The sequence below is a fragment of the Martes martes genome, assembly GCF_963455335.1.
Source record: "Martes martes genome assembly, chromosome: 3".
In the NCBI taxonomy this organism is placed as follows: Eukaryota; Metazoa; Chordata; class Mammalia; order Carnivora; family Mustelidae; genus Martes; species Martes martes.
Genome location: NC_137890.1, coordinates 58868763 through 58890154, shown reverse-complemented (window position 1 = coordinate 58890154; position 21392 = coordinate 58868763).

Genomic DNA, 21392 nt, shown 5'->3' with positions numbered 1-21392 from the left:
GATCTGTGCCAAAATCCAGAGTTGGGCACTTAACTGATGAGCTACCCAGGTGCCCCTGCAGCCAAAATGATCTTTCTAAAAGCAAGTACGACTATGTCACTTCCATCTAAAACCTTTAAACACCTTTTTATTCTAAGATATGACTAGAATTCTTAAGGTGGCCTACCAGATGCATGAGGTCTTGCTTTTTCCAGTTTCATCCCCTACCACTCTCCCCCTGCTTCCTGTATAGAAAACTCCTGACCTCCTTTTCTCAAATGTGCTGTGATTCCAGCAGCCACAGGCTCTCTGCACATCCCAGTCTTTTCCCTTGTAACCATCTTATCTCTTACTCATGGGAGTAAGGAAAAACATTTCTGACTTCCCAGAGGAGTTCAATACCCCTTATTCAAGTCCGTCCGCTCCCCTACAGTGGGTATACTTTCCCTCAATGACCCTATAGCTTGCAACATTTTGGTATGTGTGAATACTGGGTATATTTCCATTGCTCTCTTCAGGATGAGAAGGACTGTGCCTATTTTTGCTTACCCAGTGCCTGGCATGTGCTGAGGACATACTTCCTGAATGGTTGACTTTGTTCTTGGAGGTCACTTCAAGGATTCTAGAAGGTTATTGAATCATATAATTAGGAAGGAGATTACTGAGCACTTTTAAGACAGCCATCTTGTGTATGATTAACGGGAAGAGATTCAAGAACATGTTAGGAGACAATTCTCCATAGAACTGTCATGTTTCTGTATGTTTCACGAGCAGAGGCAGAAACAGCTTTGGTTCCAGATCATCTGTCTTTTCCAGGATGTTTGTATAAACAGACAGCCTTGGAAGGTAGAAATAGTGTCTCCTACTGCTGCAATAGAGGTTTTTTTTTTTTTTTTTTTAACCATTTAGCCTGAAAATGTCACCTTTTTGTGGTGAAGGTTGAACAGCTTTGTTTGCAACCCATTGTAAAAGATTGGGGAGTTCTAAGCTTGCCTTCCTCAGCTGTGAAGCAGACCTACTGCGTATGTGACATCCCCTGGTCCACTCCATGTTGTCCCTAGGTGAAAGCTGGGAGACAAGGGAAATGCTGTGAACATGAAGCTGGTGCTGCTTGCTGTGTCATATGTAATACAGTCCTCTGACCCAGAAGACTCAGGTCTTCTGCTAGCACCCAAGAAACTGTAGCAGGCTAAATTATTAGCTTGCAAGGGACATAAAATCTCAGACATGTCACAACACTTGACAAGATACGGTGGGTTGAAGAGAAAGAAAGAGATAAAGAAGCCAAAGAGCAAGTGGAAACTTGCCTTTAAAGAAGTCTGGGGGAGAAGTTTGGTGAGGAAGAGAGATAGGAAAGCAGATCGAGGTGGAGGTGTTGTGCCGACTGAGTCCTCTGAGCAACGTTTGGGGCTCTAACTCTGGGCAGAGTCAGAGAAAAGACTACTGCTGTTGCTCTTCTTTCCAGATGGAGAAGTGCTATACATCCGGTAGAAGAGAGGGAGGTGAAAGCAATTGATCAGGAGATAGACCAGTTAAAGTAGTCAGAAGTTTTTCACCCTTTGTCTCTGAGAAGGAGTGCGGTATAAAGTGTGTGTGTGTGTGTGTGTGTGTGTGTGTGTGTGGAGAGTCAGGTATATCTGGGCTTGAATCTCAGCTCTACTACCGACTGTTTGGTTATCCTTGGGCACGTTATTCTCTGAGTCATGTCCTCACTTGAAAAATGAAGATAAAATGCCTACTTTGCAGGATTAAATGGCATAATGCACGAAAATGCCTGGTATGTGCCTGATGCCCAGTAAATAAATGATAGCTATGTAATTAGTTGTCCTGACTAGTTGTGACCTGGTGAGGTAAGGGAAGTCCAGAACCTTCCTCAATATTTCCTAAGATACACAGGAAGGAACTTGGCTACAGTCAGTCTTGCTCCAAATTCTTGATCCTGTTGTAATCTCCATTCCTCACTGTGCTTTCCCAGCCATGCTTTACTCCATGGATGGAGCAGTTCTTTCCCTAAGAGCAAAGGAAACAAGGCACAAAATAGAAAGCAACTTGACACTGATCATTGGCCATTACCACTAGAGGGAATTTCTCCCACTGGTCATCATTCTCCTCAAAAACCACCCTGTCACTATTTTGCTATGGATTTACTTTAACAAGAATCTCCTCCACATTTTTCTAAATTTCTGGGACCCCTTAAAGCTACCTCCCTTTAAAGCTCCCTTTAAAGCTACCTGAGGAAAATTCCCAAAATCTTGTGAATTTATTATTATTCAGAGCAATTTGGCTCTTTCCTTGGAAGCTTTAGTTTTCTTTTCAAAATAAAAAAAGATCCATTTGAGTGACTTTCCATACTAAAAAAGAACTCTGTTATAGAGAAGTAGATCTTAAACTTTGCTTGAATAAAAACCAACTAGGGTACTTAATTAAGATATAGTGATTCTACTAGGTATCCCCCACACCAAGATTTGGATTCAGGAATCTGCAGTTATAAACACTCCAAGAGATTCTGATGAGGGTAGTCTGTGGGCCATACTTTGAGTATCTCAGAGCAGCTCAAACAGCATCAACTTTCACAAATAGATGGTTTCTTTCCCTGTGACATGGAGTTAAATTAGGGTTGACTCAGTTTTTCAAAAAAACTGCTCATCTGTGGTTCACGTCTTTTATATTATTTGTTCTTAGTAACCAATTAGGTTACTAAGGAATTCTTTAATCACAAAATGATAATCCTAATAGTTCAAATTTGTCAGTGTTAATGATACGGTTTCAAAGTAATGCTCATAGAGACAGTCTTACTTCCACAGAGGGGAAAGTCTTCTCTGGTTACTGGTCAGGACTCACTGAATAGGTTCCTGACCTGGAGGGGCTCTACAAGAATAGACAGATTATAAGGATTTTCTCTAGGTTGAGAAAATAAGGTTTCTATATCTGACTTTTAGACTGTCAACAGCTCTTTGATGTTTTGTACAGCTTTAGGAGGCTCTGAGAGCAGCCCTGGGGTTGAACACACCAGGATCATTATCCAGCATAACCAGTTGACATATGAATCAATTTTAAAGACAGAAGAAGGAGATAGGCATCTATAAGGATAATGAGGCAGAAGATGACTTGGGATTTGAAAAAGCTATTCCCAAACTACATGTCTTTTTCTCCTTCAAAAAAGCAAATTTCAAAACTAGAGCAATACATTATCAACAAAATAATGAGATTTTAATCTGGAAAAAATAAAATTTAAATGAAGTAGAAAATGAGAAATCAGATAATCTAACATGTCACCAAACTTAAAGCTATTCCTCAAATTTCAGAAGTAAACATTCAAACCAAATTGCATTTTAGAATTAGTAGACAATTTATCTATGCTATGTGAATATCTTTATATAAGTTGCCTTTAACTTTCACACATAGTATACAAATAAAGCCAGGCATCTTTTAGATAAAGAAAATGACTTAGAGTAATAAGAAACACTAGAGAAACTGTTTATAAGTTGAATAATTTTAGTGAAGTAAATAAAATACTAATTTGAATTAGTATTTGAATACTAATTTAAATAAAATAAAAATTTGAAATAAATAAAATACTAATTTTATTTATTTCAAATTTTTATGCATAAAATTCTTGAAAACCAAGGCACTTCTGAACTTTGATCTTATTTTCTCTTTATACTGTACATATAAGATATAAACCCAGACTATTGCATTGAAAAGACAAAAACTAAAATTAATTACTAATAGTGATTACCATTGCTAGAACAAAGTAAAATAAAGAAGCTTTATTTAAATATATAACAGAAGATGACCTTTGTCAAATAAATACTCAGCTTTAGATTGTAGAAACTCATGACTTAAAACATGGGAAATTGAAATGTATTCATTTTCCCAAGCTACAGCAGACTGAGAATAAAAATAGGGTTGTGGTAGAGCGCTCAAAGAGTAGCCTCACACTCTTCTCACATCCATAATCAAATTTCTTCCAGATGATTCTAAGAATCCCCAGGGATCTTTATAGGTGCACTCCAAGAATTAGTCCTCTGAGCAATTCCATGACATTCACTGTCTTCTGTCCTTTGGCTTATTGAGGTGTTTTCTTCTGTTGTTTCCAAAACCAACAAATTTCCCTGATTGCAATGCTATCTGTGCTAAGACTACCAATGCCTGACTTGAAGGGCATCCATTCCTGTACCAAGATACAGTTTTCCATGGACATTCTCCTGTTGCTCTTGCCTTCAGCTCCCAAATTCCCATGTATATCATAGTGAACCAGATAAATATATAATTTGTTTGTAGCTCTAGGATTCAGGCATGAATTCATGGACTAGGCAATATGTTCCACTAAGCCTTTTCCTCTAATAGTGGGTAATTGAACTTGAAGCAAACTTTTCATATATCTCTTCACTTAGGATGAGATTTTTTTTCTTCCTCTCTAAATAGGCCTGCTCTACCAGCTCTGCAGACATGCCCAAACATGCTCAAATCCTAGGGCAATAAAATGGTTTGAGCTCAAGCTGTGACCCCAGCTACAAAAACAATCAAGTATTTCAGAGGAGGGACTTGGATGTTAATGAAATTATTTACTATATTAATTTTCTTAATACTACTGAACATTAATACTAGGCTAGATGTCTTACTCAACACAGAATAAGAGCAAACTCCTTTCTTGTAAGAATCTAAAGTGATAATCCAAATATGCTTCAGAGAGGGGTACATAGCAAAGGAGAGAATAAATCAAGAAACATTTATAGACTTACCTTTTATATAGAAGGCTCTGTACAAAGAACAAGTGACCTGACCCTAACAAATTTACTTTTTGTGCTGATTATTTCTCTTTTGCTCTCAGCCCCAAGTCCATCCTTTTATACTGTGTTCTGGGATCCTAGGGCTAGGTCTGGAGACTACATTCCCCATATTCCCTCATCAGCTGCCTTCCTGTCAGGATCAGCCAATGGAGGCTGTGGTAACTAGAGAGACTGGAAGGCAGGTAAAGGAGAGACAGGACTTTCTTCCTATTTGTAATTCTTGTCAAAAGCTAAAAGCTACAAAACAGCCTCAGTCTTTTGGCATATTTAGCAGTGGTTGGGCCACATCCCTTCAAGGCTACCTGTGCTACCCGGCTGTGTCCCCTCATTAGCATAACCACTAGCCATGCAACACCTCCTTCAGAGACTTGAGCACTAACTGTATGAGGACCCCCTTCCTCCAAACAACTAGGTTTCTCTCATTTAGTTCTCTGTCCCCTGAAGCCCAGCAGACGTTAGCTACTTCCTCCAGAATCCCCCATTTGCCCCTTCAGTTTTTCAGTGTCTATGTGACTGATTCCTTGAATTAAATCCCTCTATTTTAAATAACTATGTGGTTTCTGATTTCCTGCCTGGCTTTTGATTGACGGATTTTAACCAGATTTAAAATACCTGGTGAGGGAGACACAATATACTCATGCAAAAAGACATCCAGAGATACAACATTTGAAATGAATAGCTCAGATAAAATTTACTAGAGGGGTTCAAAAAGGCAAGTAATCAGTTGTTATGGGATGATCAAACATAGGCATTGTGATTTAAAAAAAATTTTTTTTAAAGATTTTATTTATTTATTTGACAGAGAGAGACACAGCGAGAGAGGGAACACAAGCAGGGGGAGCAGGAGAGGGAGAAGCAGGCTTCCCGCTGAGCAGGAAGCCGGATGTGGGGCTGGATCCCAGGACAAGGGGATCAGGGATCAGGCTTAACAACTGAGCCACCCAGGTGCCCCCAGGCATTATGATTTTTAAATTCCACTTCTTTTATTAAATCTTCAACACTGTGATCAAATTACTACTACTTTCATTTTATAGATGAGAAACTTTGGTTCTGAGAGGCTGAACATATATTCTCATACATACAGCTAAGAAAGCAGCAGAGCTGAGATTCATAGCTTGACTCTAACACAGTCTTTCTATTAGTCCATGTTAGTTCAGGAGGGTTGAAATAGGAGGTGAACCTTGAAGAATAGGCTTCAAATAAAATGGTCAGAGGAGAGCACTTTAATGGGAACAATAGCTAACAAAGGCTGAGATGGGGAAAATGCCAAGTGTGCCTGGGGGTAACAAATAAGCCTGTGCAGAAGTTTGAGTTGGAAGGTACGGAGATACAAGGCAGAATATGTGGGCTGGAGCCAGATTAATAGGGACCTTGGCTGACATGTGAGGGAGTTAGTGAGCTGGACTTGGAATTAAACATGGGGCTTGAACTTGCAACCCTGAGATCAAGACCTGAGCTGAAATCAAGAGTCAGATGCTTAACTGACTGAGCCACCCAGGCACCCCAGGCACCACTTATCTTTAATCAGGGGTCAGAGATGTGAAACAGCAAAAGTGAAATGCTGTTTGGTATTGTTGATTAATGGAGTTCATCACTGATATTTGTCAAGCCACTGCTGTTTGATAAGTGTTGTTATCAAAGGCTTTTTAAAATAACCAGCGGGGCACCTGGTTGGCTTGGTGGGTTAAAGCCTCTGTCTTTCGCTCAAGTCATGATCCCAGGGTCCTGGAATGGAGCCCCGCATCAGGCTCTCTGCTCAGCAGGGAGTCTGCTTCTCCCTCTCTCTCTGCCTGCTTGTGATCTCTGTCTGTTGAATAAATAAGTAAAATCTTTAAAATAACCAGCAAATTAAAACAAAACAAGAGAAAAACCTTTATGGATTACTGCCATCAAACCAAGTGATTAGAAAGGAATTTTGACTTTGCATAAATTTCAGGATAAGCAAAAAACCAAAACCAAAAAACCAAAAACAAAAAAACCTTTTAAAGAAAGAAACTAGGATTTTTCTCACAGAGAAAAAAAGAATACTTATTTGTTCCTTGCTTTAAGATAAATCAAATTCCTAAAATAATCGACATAGCCATAAGAAATGAATTAAACACTTTTTATAGAAAGGTATTATTATTTGACTAATACATCTTTAGGGGATAAAATGAAGAAATATTAAAATGACAAGCCAACAACACTAAATCGAGAGACACGGACAAGTGGACCACCAATCAGCCTGTCAGTGGACTATTATGTTCTGTTACAAACCTCTCCTTGAAGCAATTGGATTCAAACACATTACGGGTTAGATAGGCTTCTGTGGGCTAGCCTGGAAATTCAACTGTCATTTATAACTTTGTTTCCATGGCAAAATGCCTTTGCAGGTTCTAAACAGCAGACTTTGAAATTAACTTTTGGAATATAACCCATTTGCAACTGGGGGACTGCCTGTGCTTTGAATGTAGATTGTCTATTATAAACAGGGCTTTAATTCCACTGAATCGCAAAGGATTCCAAATTAGTTAGAGGAGTTCAAATTAGTTATCTTTCTTTCAAATCCAATACCTTATTTGGGAAAAGGGGATTTCAAAAAAAAGTAACATACCTGATGTGAAGAAAAGGCAAATCCTATAACTTTTCTCATGAAAGGCCTGATTATGAGGAGGCAAAATTTTGTCTACAAGAGGAAAGAGTAAAATGATGAACTAGAAAATATGTATTTATATAATGGAAGATGGCATTTGTTGTTTCTTTTGCATACAGTTTGTCTCTACAATGCAAAGGTAACACAAAGTAAAGAACTGAGTCGACATCCTTAAGATGCCTGCTTAAACTTTCCTTAATAATGACATTTGTATACTGTAAGTGAAATTTTTTCTAGACTAGAATTATAAAGATTATTGCAGTAATTTCCCATTGACAGTATACAAAAAGATGCTGGCAAAGACCTTTAAACGATACCTAGTGTTAAAATTTGTCTCTTTTCACAAAGACAAAATGCCTGCCGCTCAGGAAAATGATATCAAACATTTGATCGGATTTTCAGTTAATTTTACTCTTTCAAGTAATTTCTTCTTTCCTCTTTAACAAGAAATAGATACAACAAAATAAGAAATACTTCTCTCTTCCATCATCTCATACTTTATTGAAGACTTTAGCTAAGCTCATTAAACTCATAGCTGATAGGTTCAGGAGGCACTCTGTATTATGTAAAATTCTGGTTTTCTGTCAGCTAGGTAAACTAATGAGTGCTGATTTTCTTAACGAAGGGTCCCTTATTATTTTACTCCTGGAATTGTGTTTGTTTGCTTATTTTATAAACAAGATTTCTTCTTGGCCCATTTATCATATAGCTAGTAGGAATAATACCATTTACAGTGAGGCCTTAAAAACATTTCTTCTTTTAGACATCCTAAGTATCTTTTGAAGTTTTAGCCTGACAGGTTGAAAATTATTATTTTTATTTAGAGTTTACCTGGTCTTTTATTTTTATAGTTTTTCATGTACTTCAATTTGGTATTCTTCATAATGACAGTTGAAAGCCATCAGCCTGGGAGTCAAGAGCTCTGGAAGCTAGTTTACTCATTCAATAAGTACTTCCTGAGAGCCTTATGTGTAATGCATTTATTGCAGTTCGATTCGCTACAAGTGTTTTAATTTCTATTATGCTTTTCTCTATTACCCACAGAGTTATTTAGGTACATTTTTTTTTCTTTCCAAACATTCTAAAGTTACATTTCACTCTTGAATTTCAATTTTTTTTAAAAATCATGGTTAGGGAACATGTTTTATGGAATAGCTGTTCTTTTAAGTTGTTGAGCTCTCTTTGGTGATATAATACGTGGTCAAGTTTTTAAAAGAATGTATATTGAATGTATACTGAAAAGAATGTATATTTTCTATTTGGTTCACAAATCTATTCATATTTATTGGATCAAGCTGGTTAATTTTGTTGTTCCACTCTTCAATAGTAATCATTCTTATTAATCATTAATCATCTTATTAATCATTAATCAATTTGAGCTTTCAGTTTATTTTATGTTGATTTTTTGAGCTCTCAGTCTCAGATCTCTCACTGAGATTGTTAGTTTGTCCATTTCTCTTAGTAATTCAGTAAGGTAAATGCTTTCTATGTCTTGGGGTGCTATGTTTTTAAGTATATACTTCAAAGATGGGCAGATTTTCTTGCTGAATCATTCTTAGTATTATTCGGTGTTTCTCTTTATCTTGTTAATGCTTTTTGCCTTAAATTCTATTTTGGTTCATTTTATTTTTGCAATTACAATTTTTTTCTATCCATCTTATTCAGCATTTATCATGTTTTATCTTTTTATTTTTAGTCTTTCTGTGTGGTTATATTTTAGATGGGTCATATATAAGCAGCATAGAGTTAGACTTTGTTTTTTATGCATTCTGATAATCTCTATTGTTTTATAGCTATAATCTGCTTATATTTATTGTGATTCCCCATCTATTTAGACATACTTCTACACTTTTAGTTGTATTTTCTTTCCATTTCTGCTTCCTAATGGTTAAATAAAGAGTTCTACTTGCACTATAATTTTCTCTGCTGGCCTAGAAATTATATATTATTTTTCTATTCTTTTAATGGATTTATTTATTTATTTGTTTCTATTGCTGTTCTCCTGCTGAACACAATATCAGTTTGGCATACTCTGTTCTGTTGTATATACAACTCCACTGTTTCCTCAAAGGCACTGAAGTGTTACATCTGAAGTGTTAATGTATTTTTAAATAAAATGTTTAAAAAAACATAAAAAATGTATATTAATAATATATACTCATTTATGTTTACTAACATACTTTTTAGCTATTTCTGTGTTCCTTGTTACTTCTCCTTTCCTAGAGTTTCCTTCCAGGTTCACTTTTCTTTTTGTGAAATGAAGCATATACTCCAGTAGCTTTTTTAGGGAAGGTTTGTGAAGATTTTAAACTGGATTAAATGGTTCCTAACCATATTGGACCCAGATACATCTTTCCATGGTAAACATTTTGTAATGAAGTTTTATCATGAAGTATATACACATTTTATATATATGATAACAATATATAAAATTTCTAAGCAATCAATACAATGCTATAGCTGCTATATAATGTATCGGTAAAAGGAAATTAAGTTATCAAAAATAATGTACATTTTGATGTGTAAATAAATGTTTGAACATGACCACACTAGAAGACACAGTGAAGCAGTGCCACGTGTACATCTACTTACAATGCTGAAGTTTGGATTTAGGAGAAGTAAAGCAATATTCTATATTATCAGTATTTTTACTTTATATTTTATTGTTTATCTAACTTAACCACTTATTTTATTTTTACTTTATATTTGACATTTTCTAAAGAGGCTAAATATGTATATACACACCCATATACACACATCTGTACATAGAATCACCATGAATACAATAGATGCAAGGTACAGGTGTGTTGTTATTTGAGACTCAAATTCCTTGCATGGCCTTGCTGTTGGTGACATAATTTTCTAAAATGGTGAACCGGGGTGTCTGGGTGGTGCAGTCGGTTAAACATCTGACTCTTGGCTTCAGTTCCTGATCTCAGGGTCCTGAGACTGAGCCCTCTGTTGGGCAGTCTGCTTCAGACTCCCTCTTGCCCACCCTCTCCTTCTGCCCCTTCTTCCCACACATATTCTCTCTCTCTAAAATAAATAATAAAACAAAACCTTAAAAAATAAAATGGCAAACAGTGCTTCGTAAAGTTTTAAACAAAGCAAATTATAATTGTCTCTCAATTTGCATCAGAGTTGCATTCCTGGATAATTTGGCTTGTATTACTTTGTGTTCTATGTAAAACGGAGACAGATTTTAGGTTAAGATGATTGATTATGGAGAGGATTTTCACCTACCTGTATATATGGCAAGACACTGGAGAGTCATGTAGGTCACAACACTGTTTGTTTTATGGGCATTCCCCAGTACATTGCAGGCCATTAGCTTTCCTAGCCCTCCTCCCCTCTAATGGCCAGTAGCAACCTCCCCCCCCCCCCCAGTTATGGTGATAACTCAAATTGCCTCCAGATGCACAGTACTGCTCCATTTAAGGACAACTGTTCCATTTGAAGGTAATCTCCCTGATGGGGTTCTTAATGTGGGGTCCACAGAAACCCGTATGTCTTCAGGAGGGGAGGTCCATGAATGTGGATGGAAAAAAAATATGCTTCCATGTTTGATATGATGAACATGTTGCTTTTAATGCTCATATTCAAGCTAAGCAACAGAAACCTCATATTAATATATCTCTGCCTATAATATATATATTTGCTTGTTATTTAGTGCATTAAGAAAGAAGCATGTAATAGTAGTGCAAATTTATTTCTTTTTTTCAATATGTTGATAAATGTGTTTCAATATAGTTGGTTTGCTTTGTTTTATGTATATTATTTTATGCATTAAAAACATTATTTTTAGAAGTGAAGTCCATAGCTTCACTAGATTACTGAAGGGGTCTTGTACACAAATAACGAATAAAATCTCAGACCCAGGGCTTCAACATCTTTGTGTTGTTCTAACTTGGCCTCATGGGATAGGTAAAAAGCCAGAACTTCAGTGAGGGTGTGGCCAAGAGAAGTGTCTGAGAAAGAGTCACAAATCAACGTAACTCAGAAATACAGTTAAACTATATTTCTGGAGAAATACAGTTGAACTGGTACAAAACAGGAATGCCAGAAGCTAATGATAGAGTCTCTTTGACAGTCTCTTTGACAGTCTCTTTGGTGTCAGTCTCTTTGACCCAGTTTCTCTTGCCTCAAGTTAAACATGGGGTTCTCAAACTTTGGTGTGCCTAAGAATTCTGAAGAGCATATTCAGAAACACGGATTTAACTGAATCAGAATTAGTAGGGGTGGAATATCTTATTTGGGATGCATATGGATTCATAGACCAAACTCTGAGCAACCTGAGCTGTGCATGCCCCTCTCGCCAGTCATCTCCTGATACACGTTGAAATTTACTGCTCCATTGCTCTAAAAGGTCCTTCCCTTGTTTCATCCCCCTAATGTACTTTTACTTACCTGTTAAGCCTAGAGCACATGTAGACTCCTCTACTTTTACTCCTTCCCAAAGCTCTCCCGTCCCTCTCATACTCCTTTATGCTTTCTCGGCACAACTGGGATTTTATGTTATTTTAAAATTACTTATTTAAACATCTGCATCACTAGGCTGAATTCCTTGGGGGCAGGAACTATTTCTATCTATCATGGATCCCACCCACAATCTTGTTAACTTGGAATGAAAATGAGTAAGTTCTCTTTTCACTGAGAATTCTCATAGCCTTAATTCTAAAATCGATCACTTGTAGATGAGAACCTCATGATCTGTATAAAAGTTTTACTTGGGACACCTGGGTGGCTCAGTGTGTTAAGCATCGGGCTTTGGCTCAGGTCATGATCCCAGGATCCTGGGATTGAGGCCCACTTCGGGTTCCCTGTTCATCAGGGAGTCTGCTTCTCCCTCTGCCTGTTGCTCCCCTGCTTCTGCTCTCTCCCTGTCTTACAAATAAAAAAATAAAATCTTTTAAAAAAGTTTTGCTCATTTTATCTTTTCCTCTCTTAGATCAAGTTTCTTGGGAATGTGACATACATACACTTGCATGTACCAAAAATGCCCCATATTAGTTATTCTGGCAGAGATAGTTACCTACCTAACGCATATTCTCCTCTTCTTACATACATGGCACAAAAACAAAACAGAATAAAAATTTGCCAGTTGTCCTTGCAGACAAGGTCAATCCTGTCCTATTTCTGAGATGTGAACCGAAATTATTGGATAAGATCTCCAGGAAAACCCTTAAAAGGAGGACAGACTTAGCTGGTTGGAACATGTTTACCCTTTTCCCCTCAATCTTCACCTTTCTATCTAGAATATGCACAACTTTTTTCCCTGTACCCCATATTTATATAGTGATTCTCTTCAGGGTAAAATTTATATTATATGAGGTATTAAATATGAGGTATTGTAATTAGCTTCTCAAGGGAAAAAGCAGGTCTATGTAGTTCAGGTAAGATTCAAGTGGTATGAAAAATAGATCCTTAAATTAGCTTGATCTAGAATCTGTTGTGAAATACTACATTTATAAATGAAATAAGAGAAATCTGAGATCCTTAAAGGGTTTTATTTTCTAAGTACATGTTTAAATCTGTCTTTCAAATATTGGCATTAGTTACGTACACCGTTAGAAATCAGATGAATCCAACTCAGAAACCAAGAAGTGAGGTTCTCGGGCTTTTCTCTGATTAAATACTTTTTTTTAGCTCCTAGTGCAAAACTGTTCAGATATTATATTCTCAAACTTAATTGCTGAATGAATAAATATATGAATAAAGAATAAGAATAATTTAGAAGAAAAAATAAGCAAAACCTGACTAGCACATTTTGGTAAATATTTTGGCTGTTAAAATTGAAACAAAACCTTCTTAAGAACAGATGATTTGAAATAACAACAACGACAAAAAAATCCAGTTGCTTGATTTAAATGTACCTTGCTATTTTTCATTTCTTTGCAGATTCATCATGTTCTCTAGTTATGCTAGCACTGCTTTCAGGTTTAAACTTCCAATATTTCACTGTGACCCATTGCACTCTGTAAAAACAAAGAACTGATAAAGATTAGAGGGCCACCATCACAACCTATGAAATGAATTATCAATTAACTAAACTGCTTCCCCCCCTCCCCGCTCATATTTTCCAGGCCTTTTGCGATGAACATGCATTCCTTTTGTAATAAGGAAAGAAAGAATATTAAATTTTATTGAAAAATGTGGGCAGTCTTAAAAGATATAAAAGGGCTCAGAATTTTAACCTGTCACTCTTTGATCTTATGGTATGGGTGATTGTGGATCAATTATTTTCTTCCTATTGACTCCACTACTTCTGTACTTTAAAATGGGCCATTCAACAGTTTAGCTGGATTTGAGGTAAGGCACTCTTCTAGCCTGCTGGGAACAGAATCTAGCAGGTAGTTACTGTATTTAAAACTCTTTGAAGAAGAAAGGTATTATTTAAGTATTAAGCATTATTATGAACATCCTGCCTTTTAAAAGCTCAAAGGGAAAGACAAAGGGACCTGTCCTTATTAGTATTTCCAATTAAACTGGAAAGGATAAATTATTTCCAAACCATCTAATCTTTCCTACATGTCCCCATTGCCCTCACCACTACATTTCAGTCGAATCTACATGCAGAGAGAGACAGGAGTCCAACCTCTAATTTTCCTTTTAGCTCTGATAAACACGTTTATTACAGGGCTTCTCTTCATGTTTGTTTGTACACATAATCTTAGGGAAACCAGTTTGCTTCTGCTAATGGGGTTTCACAATATTCCCATAAGCAGCACTACCTTCCCCCCAAATTGAATGGATATTATAAGAACATGGGGCTGTTCAGTTTGGGGCCTCAGAAAGCATTGTGCCATGTCCTTTAACTGTGATATGGTGGTGTAAATTTCTCTGAGTATAATAACCATTCCAGGAAAAGTCATCAAATATACCATCAGAGTTTAGTTACTGGGAAGTTTTTATTCTTTTTCAGGGAATTAGTAACAGTCTTAATACAATTGTCAGTTGAATTAATTGAATTATCAGACCCTGTGCATGAAGTCAATTTTTATGACTTGTATGCTTGATGCTTTTCCAGCCATCTTCCATACTTTTCAACTTCCTGAGTAAGAATTCCAAACTCATTTAGCTTTAAATTGGCCAAAGAGCTTGCAAGTTGATATGATTGATATTTTGAGGGTTACAAATTGAATTTCAAAATGATGTTAAGGAGTCCCAAACAACAATTTTGAATATCTGTCACAAGTACAATGATTTGAAAAAGAATATGTCTAAACAGATTAGAGACTCAACTAAGACCATCACAAATTTAGACTGTATAATTAGAGGATATAATTTATTTTTGGCCCAGTGGGATGTGTTTTGAATTCAACACTGGTTATTTTTGGTAGACGGTTGAGTCTGAATATTTCAAATGAAATGGCATCATGTTAAATTACCTGTTCTAAAATGCAGACCTTTGTGCTCTTTCTGAGATTTACTTTTAGGGGCATATTGTGATAAATTAAAATTGAGACCATGTACTAAGTTGAAAGCATGAAATTCCATCCTTAATTACTTGAGGAAGCAAGGGTTTGCAAAATCATGGTTATTCAGAAGGCTGTTTTGCTTCCATGTGAGTAAGTGTATAGATTCCATAAAGACTGGGCTTCTTGTCTCAGTACATGGATAATAAAAATATAATTTCCTTCTGAATGTATAGTTTAAAAACCTGAACTCATGGTACGCTAGTATTTTTGCAGCCTTAATAGCAGTCTCAATTAAGAGTTTACTGGATCCCTCAAGAAGGTCATCAAGAACTTGATGGCATCCTTTAGGCTAGTAGGGAGTCCCTTACACTATATTCTTATCACCTGGGGGCTCTGTTAAGGTGATCAAGACAACTATCTTGAGTTACCAAACTTAGTTCATTGATCATAGAATGAATGTATCTATTTTTATATCTGTATAGATACATATATACAGAATATACATAATAGATATGTGTATATACATATTGGTTTTACTGCTAATCATTTGAGGAACAGATGGTAGGTATAGGGATTAACATAAATGTCCTTTCTGTTAGTGTAGAAATCTGATCTTAAAAATAACTTGGGAGATAAGGGAAACCTAATATTAACAGATACTCCCCCAATCTTGCCTTCATACTTTGGTCCCCTTTGAGATTCTTCAGGAATAACACTTCCATCCCCCAGCAGCTGGGCATATTGGCTGCTGTCAGCTCACCCTATGTTTCTTCCAGGAAATTGCCCTCCATTGTAGGAGACTTGACCGAGGAACCCCTACCTCTGAGGGGCAGCTTGTGACCAATGACTGGATGATATGGGGATAAAAGGTTCACCCTCCATGCCTCAATTTGGGACAATCCTGAGGGGTCAGCCCCTCAAAGGATTGGCTGAGGCTCAAACTGCAAAGGTGGAAGTCAGCTCCTTTGTCCTCGATCAGTTCTTCACTGCCCTACATGTGTATCTCCTGAGAGCACGCTCCAAGTGAGGTCTTTGCAATCAATACCTCATCTATTTCAATCAACATCTCATCTATCCCTACTTTCAGGAAAGCCAGTTTGACACGGAAATCGTCATAGTGGGCTATGCCTTGTTAGAACACGTGGCTATCTGGATTGTCCTTCTGGTCAAAAATATTACCACCACCATCTCACCTAAGCTGGTGTTCAAACTATTTCCTTATCGAACCATTTCCTTGAATTATTCCCCAAAGCATATGATACTGGGTAAATGTACATCTTTTATTAAGATATGAGTCTGCTAGCAGAAAACAAGACCCCAAGGAGAAGACAGTCTACTGCATAGGTAAGATCGGATGAGCAATGGGAAAAGGAGAAAGGAGAAAAGATCTTATGTGTCCTGCTTGGTAGGAGAAGTTCAAGTTAGCCTTGGTTTTCTGGACTAACTGGTGTTGTATTTTTATGTGCCTAAAGGAGGAATGAGGAAGGTCAAGGGAAGACAGTGAGGACCTAGAGTCAGAGATGCTGAAAGGAAGGAAGTGGGAGGGAGCTACTTGACAATTTTTGCTTTAAGATGACTCAAAAATGAAGCTACTCTAGACGATTACTGCCCACGCAGATAGTTTTCTCTCTTGAACTCCTTTTCTTACTGATTTTGGTGCTAAATCTTATTTTGTATTATTCCATTTAAATATTTAATAGAGTATGCCTTTTCTCATACCTCTTTTGAACACTGCATAGTACTAACACGGAACTGAGCACATAATAGAGGTTCCATAAGTACCTGCCGAATGAATGAATAAATGACCTGATAGACATAAACTGGAAAGATTACTGAGTTAGAAAAGAAAAAAAAATTAGTGACCCAAAGGTCCTAAATCTATGGGTTTCAAAAGCCTTTAAAATGTGGGATTTAACACAATGTTTTCTGAGAAGAAGTAATAGATAGATACGGTTTTATGTTGACTGAATCGAAGTGATATTTTTGAGATAGTACTTTTTATCCCTGATTGTTAATGATATAAGCATCTTGTCTTACAAGAGAATAGACTTCATGTAATTTCAGTACAGGTCATAGCTCAGTGAAAGCAAAGAGACCTACTGGTAGGTTACATGCATTATGTAAACTCTGAGCCATAAATGACTTCTTTTTGTTCACGGGGATCCAGACACCCCCTCCTCTGGTTGAGCACAAGGTCCTGCCTTGTGGTAGAGAACAAAGATGTGGACCGTAGAGCACCTCTGCGTCTAGGGGCCTAAATGACTGTAAAACGACTCCATTTCCAGATGGAATGACCAGGCTCCTATTTCTCCTGGAAAAGTTTGAAACAATCTTTTTTTTCCCCCTTAAATCCACTAACTAGCATACTCAAGTAAAACATTTCTAGGAATAGTTTGAAGTGAGGATGATAGCCATTTCCTTTTACCACACACGACTTTTCCAAGAAAGGTAACTTGCTCTTTAACTGATCCTTGTGAAGACCTCCCCACAGTTACTTCTTTGTTCAAATCAAATATCTCACTAAAAATATAAAACTATTTTGCTTATTCATAAAGTCAAACTGGTAGGCTAGATCCTTGCCTACAACAGATACAAACGTGAGTGAATGTAACAGTGAACCAAATAACGATCTCTTTCTAAAAGGCTGAAGCATTTATGTTTGTGGCTTCTCTCTTGAGTTCGTAGCCACAGCTCTGGAGGTGGTCTGCAATGACATTATTCATTTGAAAGGGGACAGGCTATTTTTAAAGGGGCATATTTAAAGTCACAGTTGATAAATGGAATCTATGTCAAAAAATTATTAGTCATTGATGTGAGTAAGAGCTTATCTAGAAACATCAGTTAACCTCAAGTGCATGTGTTGAACTCTAGTTAGGAGAGACCAACAAGTGACAGAAAAAGTTGGTGATGCCGATGACTCAGTATCAAAAGCAACTTCCAGGGAAAATGTTTTCTTCAAGAAGGAGTGTGTCCTCTTTGGCCCATGAACAAATATAGGATTGAATTCCGAAGTTTTACTCCACTGAGTACGACTGAAGTAATTTTGGCTAAGAAAAATCTCAATAGCGCTCCCATGGAATATTTCTTTCTTTCTTTCTTTTTTTTTTTGAACAAAATACTTTCTGGTGAACTCACCATATAATTCAAGTTACTAAATGGATTAATGTTTCATTTGAAATTGGGACATATAAGTCAATTACCTCTTAGAGGATGTATTAAGGATGCTTTTTAATTTCAAAGACTTCTAGGAAATCTGCTTTTCTGAAGGTAATCAGACATGAGAAACATTTAAGTAGAATAAGTAAGTAAACAAGTGGAATAAAGCAAAACAAAATAAAAATATCGGAGGCATTATTGGAGGACAGTGGAGGCCACCCATTCAAATAATTGAAATATAAGTTAAATTCTCTTGTGCAAACTCTAAGGGGATTTTCCATGTTACTAGTAATATTAAAATGCAGACTGTATATAAGGATCAATAACCAGAATTGTGTTCATGTTGCATGGTCCTTAACCAGCTCTTTGTTTTCTCAAACCAAGGCAAGATGAAGACAAGAAAAAAGTTTATAGATTTATATTGTTCTTGACAGATTTCTCCATGAGGTAAATAATATGACAATAATCAATAAATGTCTAATTGTACATGAATCCTTTTACCCCCCAAACAAGAATAAAATAATGAACTGAGAAACACCGATCTGAAGCTTGAGAAAGGTTGCAGGTCTAGGTTTTTGACAGAATGTCCAACGAACTGAGAAATTGGAATTTTGATGGGAATAGAGAATTTTGCCTTTGAAGAACAGAGTGAACACATTTGCATCCTTATATATGAAATTATACTTGTAAAGGTAAGTGAGGGAAACAGGTAGGTAAGTACCACAGTGCACTAATTGGGGCAGGCTTTGAATAATTCTGAGAGAAGTCTTCAGCTACATGTGCTGTTTAATTTCAAAACTTTAATCAAATTAACAATTAAAATAACTCTATTTAAAAACTGAACTTATTATTTGCCAGAAATCTTCAATTCTTGCTTATGTGATTCCTCTGAGTTTCAGTATGTTATTTTGATGATAAGCAAATGAAATTACTTCCCTTCACTATGATCTATAAAACGCCTTTCACTACTTATTAGTCATTACCTGGGAATAGTTATCGTCTCTGTGTGGCTCTCTACCTCTTCTGTCTTAAATTGTTCTGGCCAGCTGCTGTGATCTGCTGCATTGTGGGAATGGGTAGAATAATTTCTTAATTGGGGTCTGAACTGAAAACAGTTCTTCCATTAGGCAGGAACAAGGATGCCACAGTAACTTCTGGGTCAGATTATTAAATGCAGTTGTGATTAGCCAGGGACATTTATGCTTAAACTTGTCCATGGCCAGTGTCAGTCACAAAGTCAGTATGTTAGAACCTTTCCTTTTGAAGCCATATCCCAAAAAACAGCATCTCGAAATCTGATTCATTAACTCCTTTCAGTGGTCAAAACAAGGACCTCCCATACTGACTTTCTACAGATCTTTGCAGAAGATAATGAGATTTAAATTTTATTCATTTATTAAATATGAAGCATGGCCCGTGTACAGTTCTTCAACAAGAAGCTGGGCACCCAGAGAGGGAAAGGCACGCCTTGAGTTGTTTCTTTCAATTTCCATTTTGCCAGCCCTTTGCTATCCCGACTTCCCAACAGGCTTTACACAACGAAGAGATAAGTCTGCAAGACTTATGTTTGGGCCTAAGGAGGGAAGCCTCTTTCTCAAGGCAAGCAAAAGGAGACTTCAAAACAAGTGCCTCTGAATTCATATTCTTACAATGTACTGATGGAAATGGAGAGCTCTTCATTTCAGGTCAATGAGTGTAAAGTATTGCGAGATAATCAATGAAGGATTCAGTTATATTTCCTGTTTACTCAGAAAGAAAATCATATACACATAAAATCCTGAGTTGCTATCTTCTCTCAAACCTGCTCTTCTCCCGCATAATTCTTAGGTAATGACACCAGGAACATGTGGTACCCAAGTCACCACACTAGTACTGACCCCCAAATCACACTGACCCCAGCACCCAAACATCTTTGCAACCTGTGTGCTGCTCACAGACATTGAAGAGGCTCCTGGTCTTTATTACCTCTGGCCTGGACCACCGCGCTGACTCCGATTTCCTAACTAGCCCCATTTACCTCCAGGGCCTCCCTCTTCAGTCCATTCTCTGCACAGACGAATCCTTTCAAAACACAAGTGTGATCATGTCCCTTCCCTGTTTTAGAGCCTTCATCACTGATGATGTAGCCCTCCATTTTATCTTCCATCTTCATTTCCCATCTGTACTTTGTATGCCCCGGTCACATAGTATGTCCTTTGTCTTTCTTTGCCCTTCCATGTATGACTCTATCTGCATAGAAAGATTTTCACCTTGTTTGCCTTTCTTTAAGACACTATTCCAGTATCATATCCTCTAATTATTTTGCTGTTTTTTTTTTTTCCAGGCAGAGCAGGTTGTACTTTTCTCTGTGCTTCCAGGGTACTTTGTATATTTCCTTTTTATCTTCTTGAAAATAAATAATTTCCTTTTTATCTTCTTATTTGGTTACATTTGGTTTTTTTCCTTCTACATATTAAGCTACTGGAAGTAGGGGCTGTCTTACTTATCATTATATCTACAGGCTTAGCGCATCAACTGATCCAGAATTACTACTCAATAAATGTTTGGTGAATGAAAAAATGAGAATTGATAAGTACCTGCAATTTATTTATTAGGTTTACGTGAGATTGGCATCATCAGCAATGTGCTGGCGGCTCACGATATTTATAGCAATAACATAACCAGAATTTTCTTACTACTTTGTGCTTCACACAGGAAAGCCATGGATATACATCTACTTTGCTAGAATTCTGGGCTTGAGGTAGCATAATTCCCCAAAATACTGCATGAGAAAATTGTACGTGGCTCAGGAGAACAATGTATTTTTTGACATTAGCCATGAAAGCTTTCAAAACAGAAATATAAATTCTCCTTCCTCCGACCTGTTTTCTCCGGTCCCTTTCCTACAAGAGATCACATTTTTCTTCCTTGTACACAGAATATTTTTAGAGCACTCTGCTGTTACGAAGCATTCTGCAACCCCTAGTTAACCTATTTAGATCTCAGTGTTCTTATCTGTATAATGAGGTTAATGGTACTAAGCTGTTCTCCCAGGGATGTTTGATTAAATATGTTTCTTGACATTGAACAGACCCTGCATACATCAGCAAGGATTTTCAAAATAAAATGTTCTATATGCACAGAAAATTGTTTTATTTGGCATTGTTTTAAAAGCAAGCACATTTTTGGGAGGAACATTTGCACCATCAGCAAACATTTCAAAATGGATCTAAGGTAAAAACCGTTATGACTGCCGTGAATGTTTTATTTGTGGTTGATAAGATAGGCAAATATTTCAAAACATCTCCACCCATAATTTTTAAGGGGGAAAAGCAAGGCTTGGCGGAATATGAGATAATTTTATCTTTGCTCAGGATGCTGGCTGTTATAGGGGATTTTCTAATGCATATTTTTCCCTCCAAGACAGCACTATGT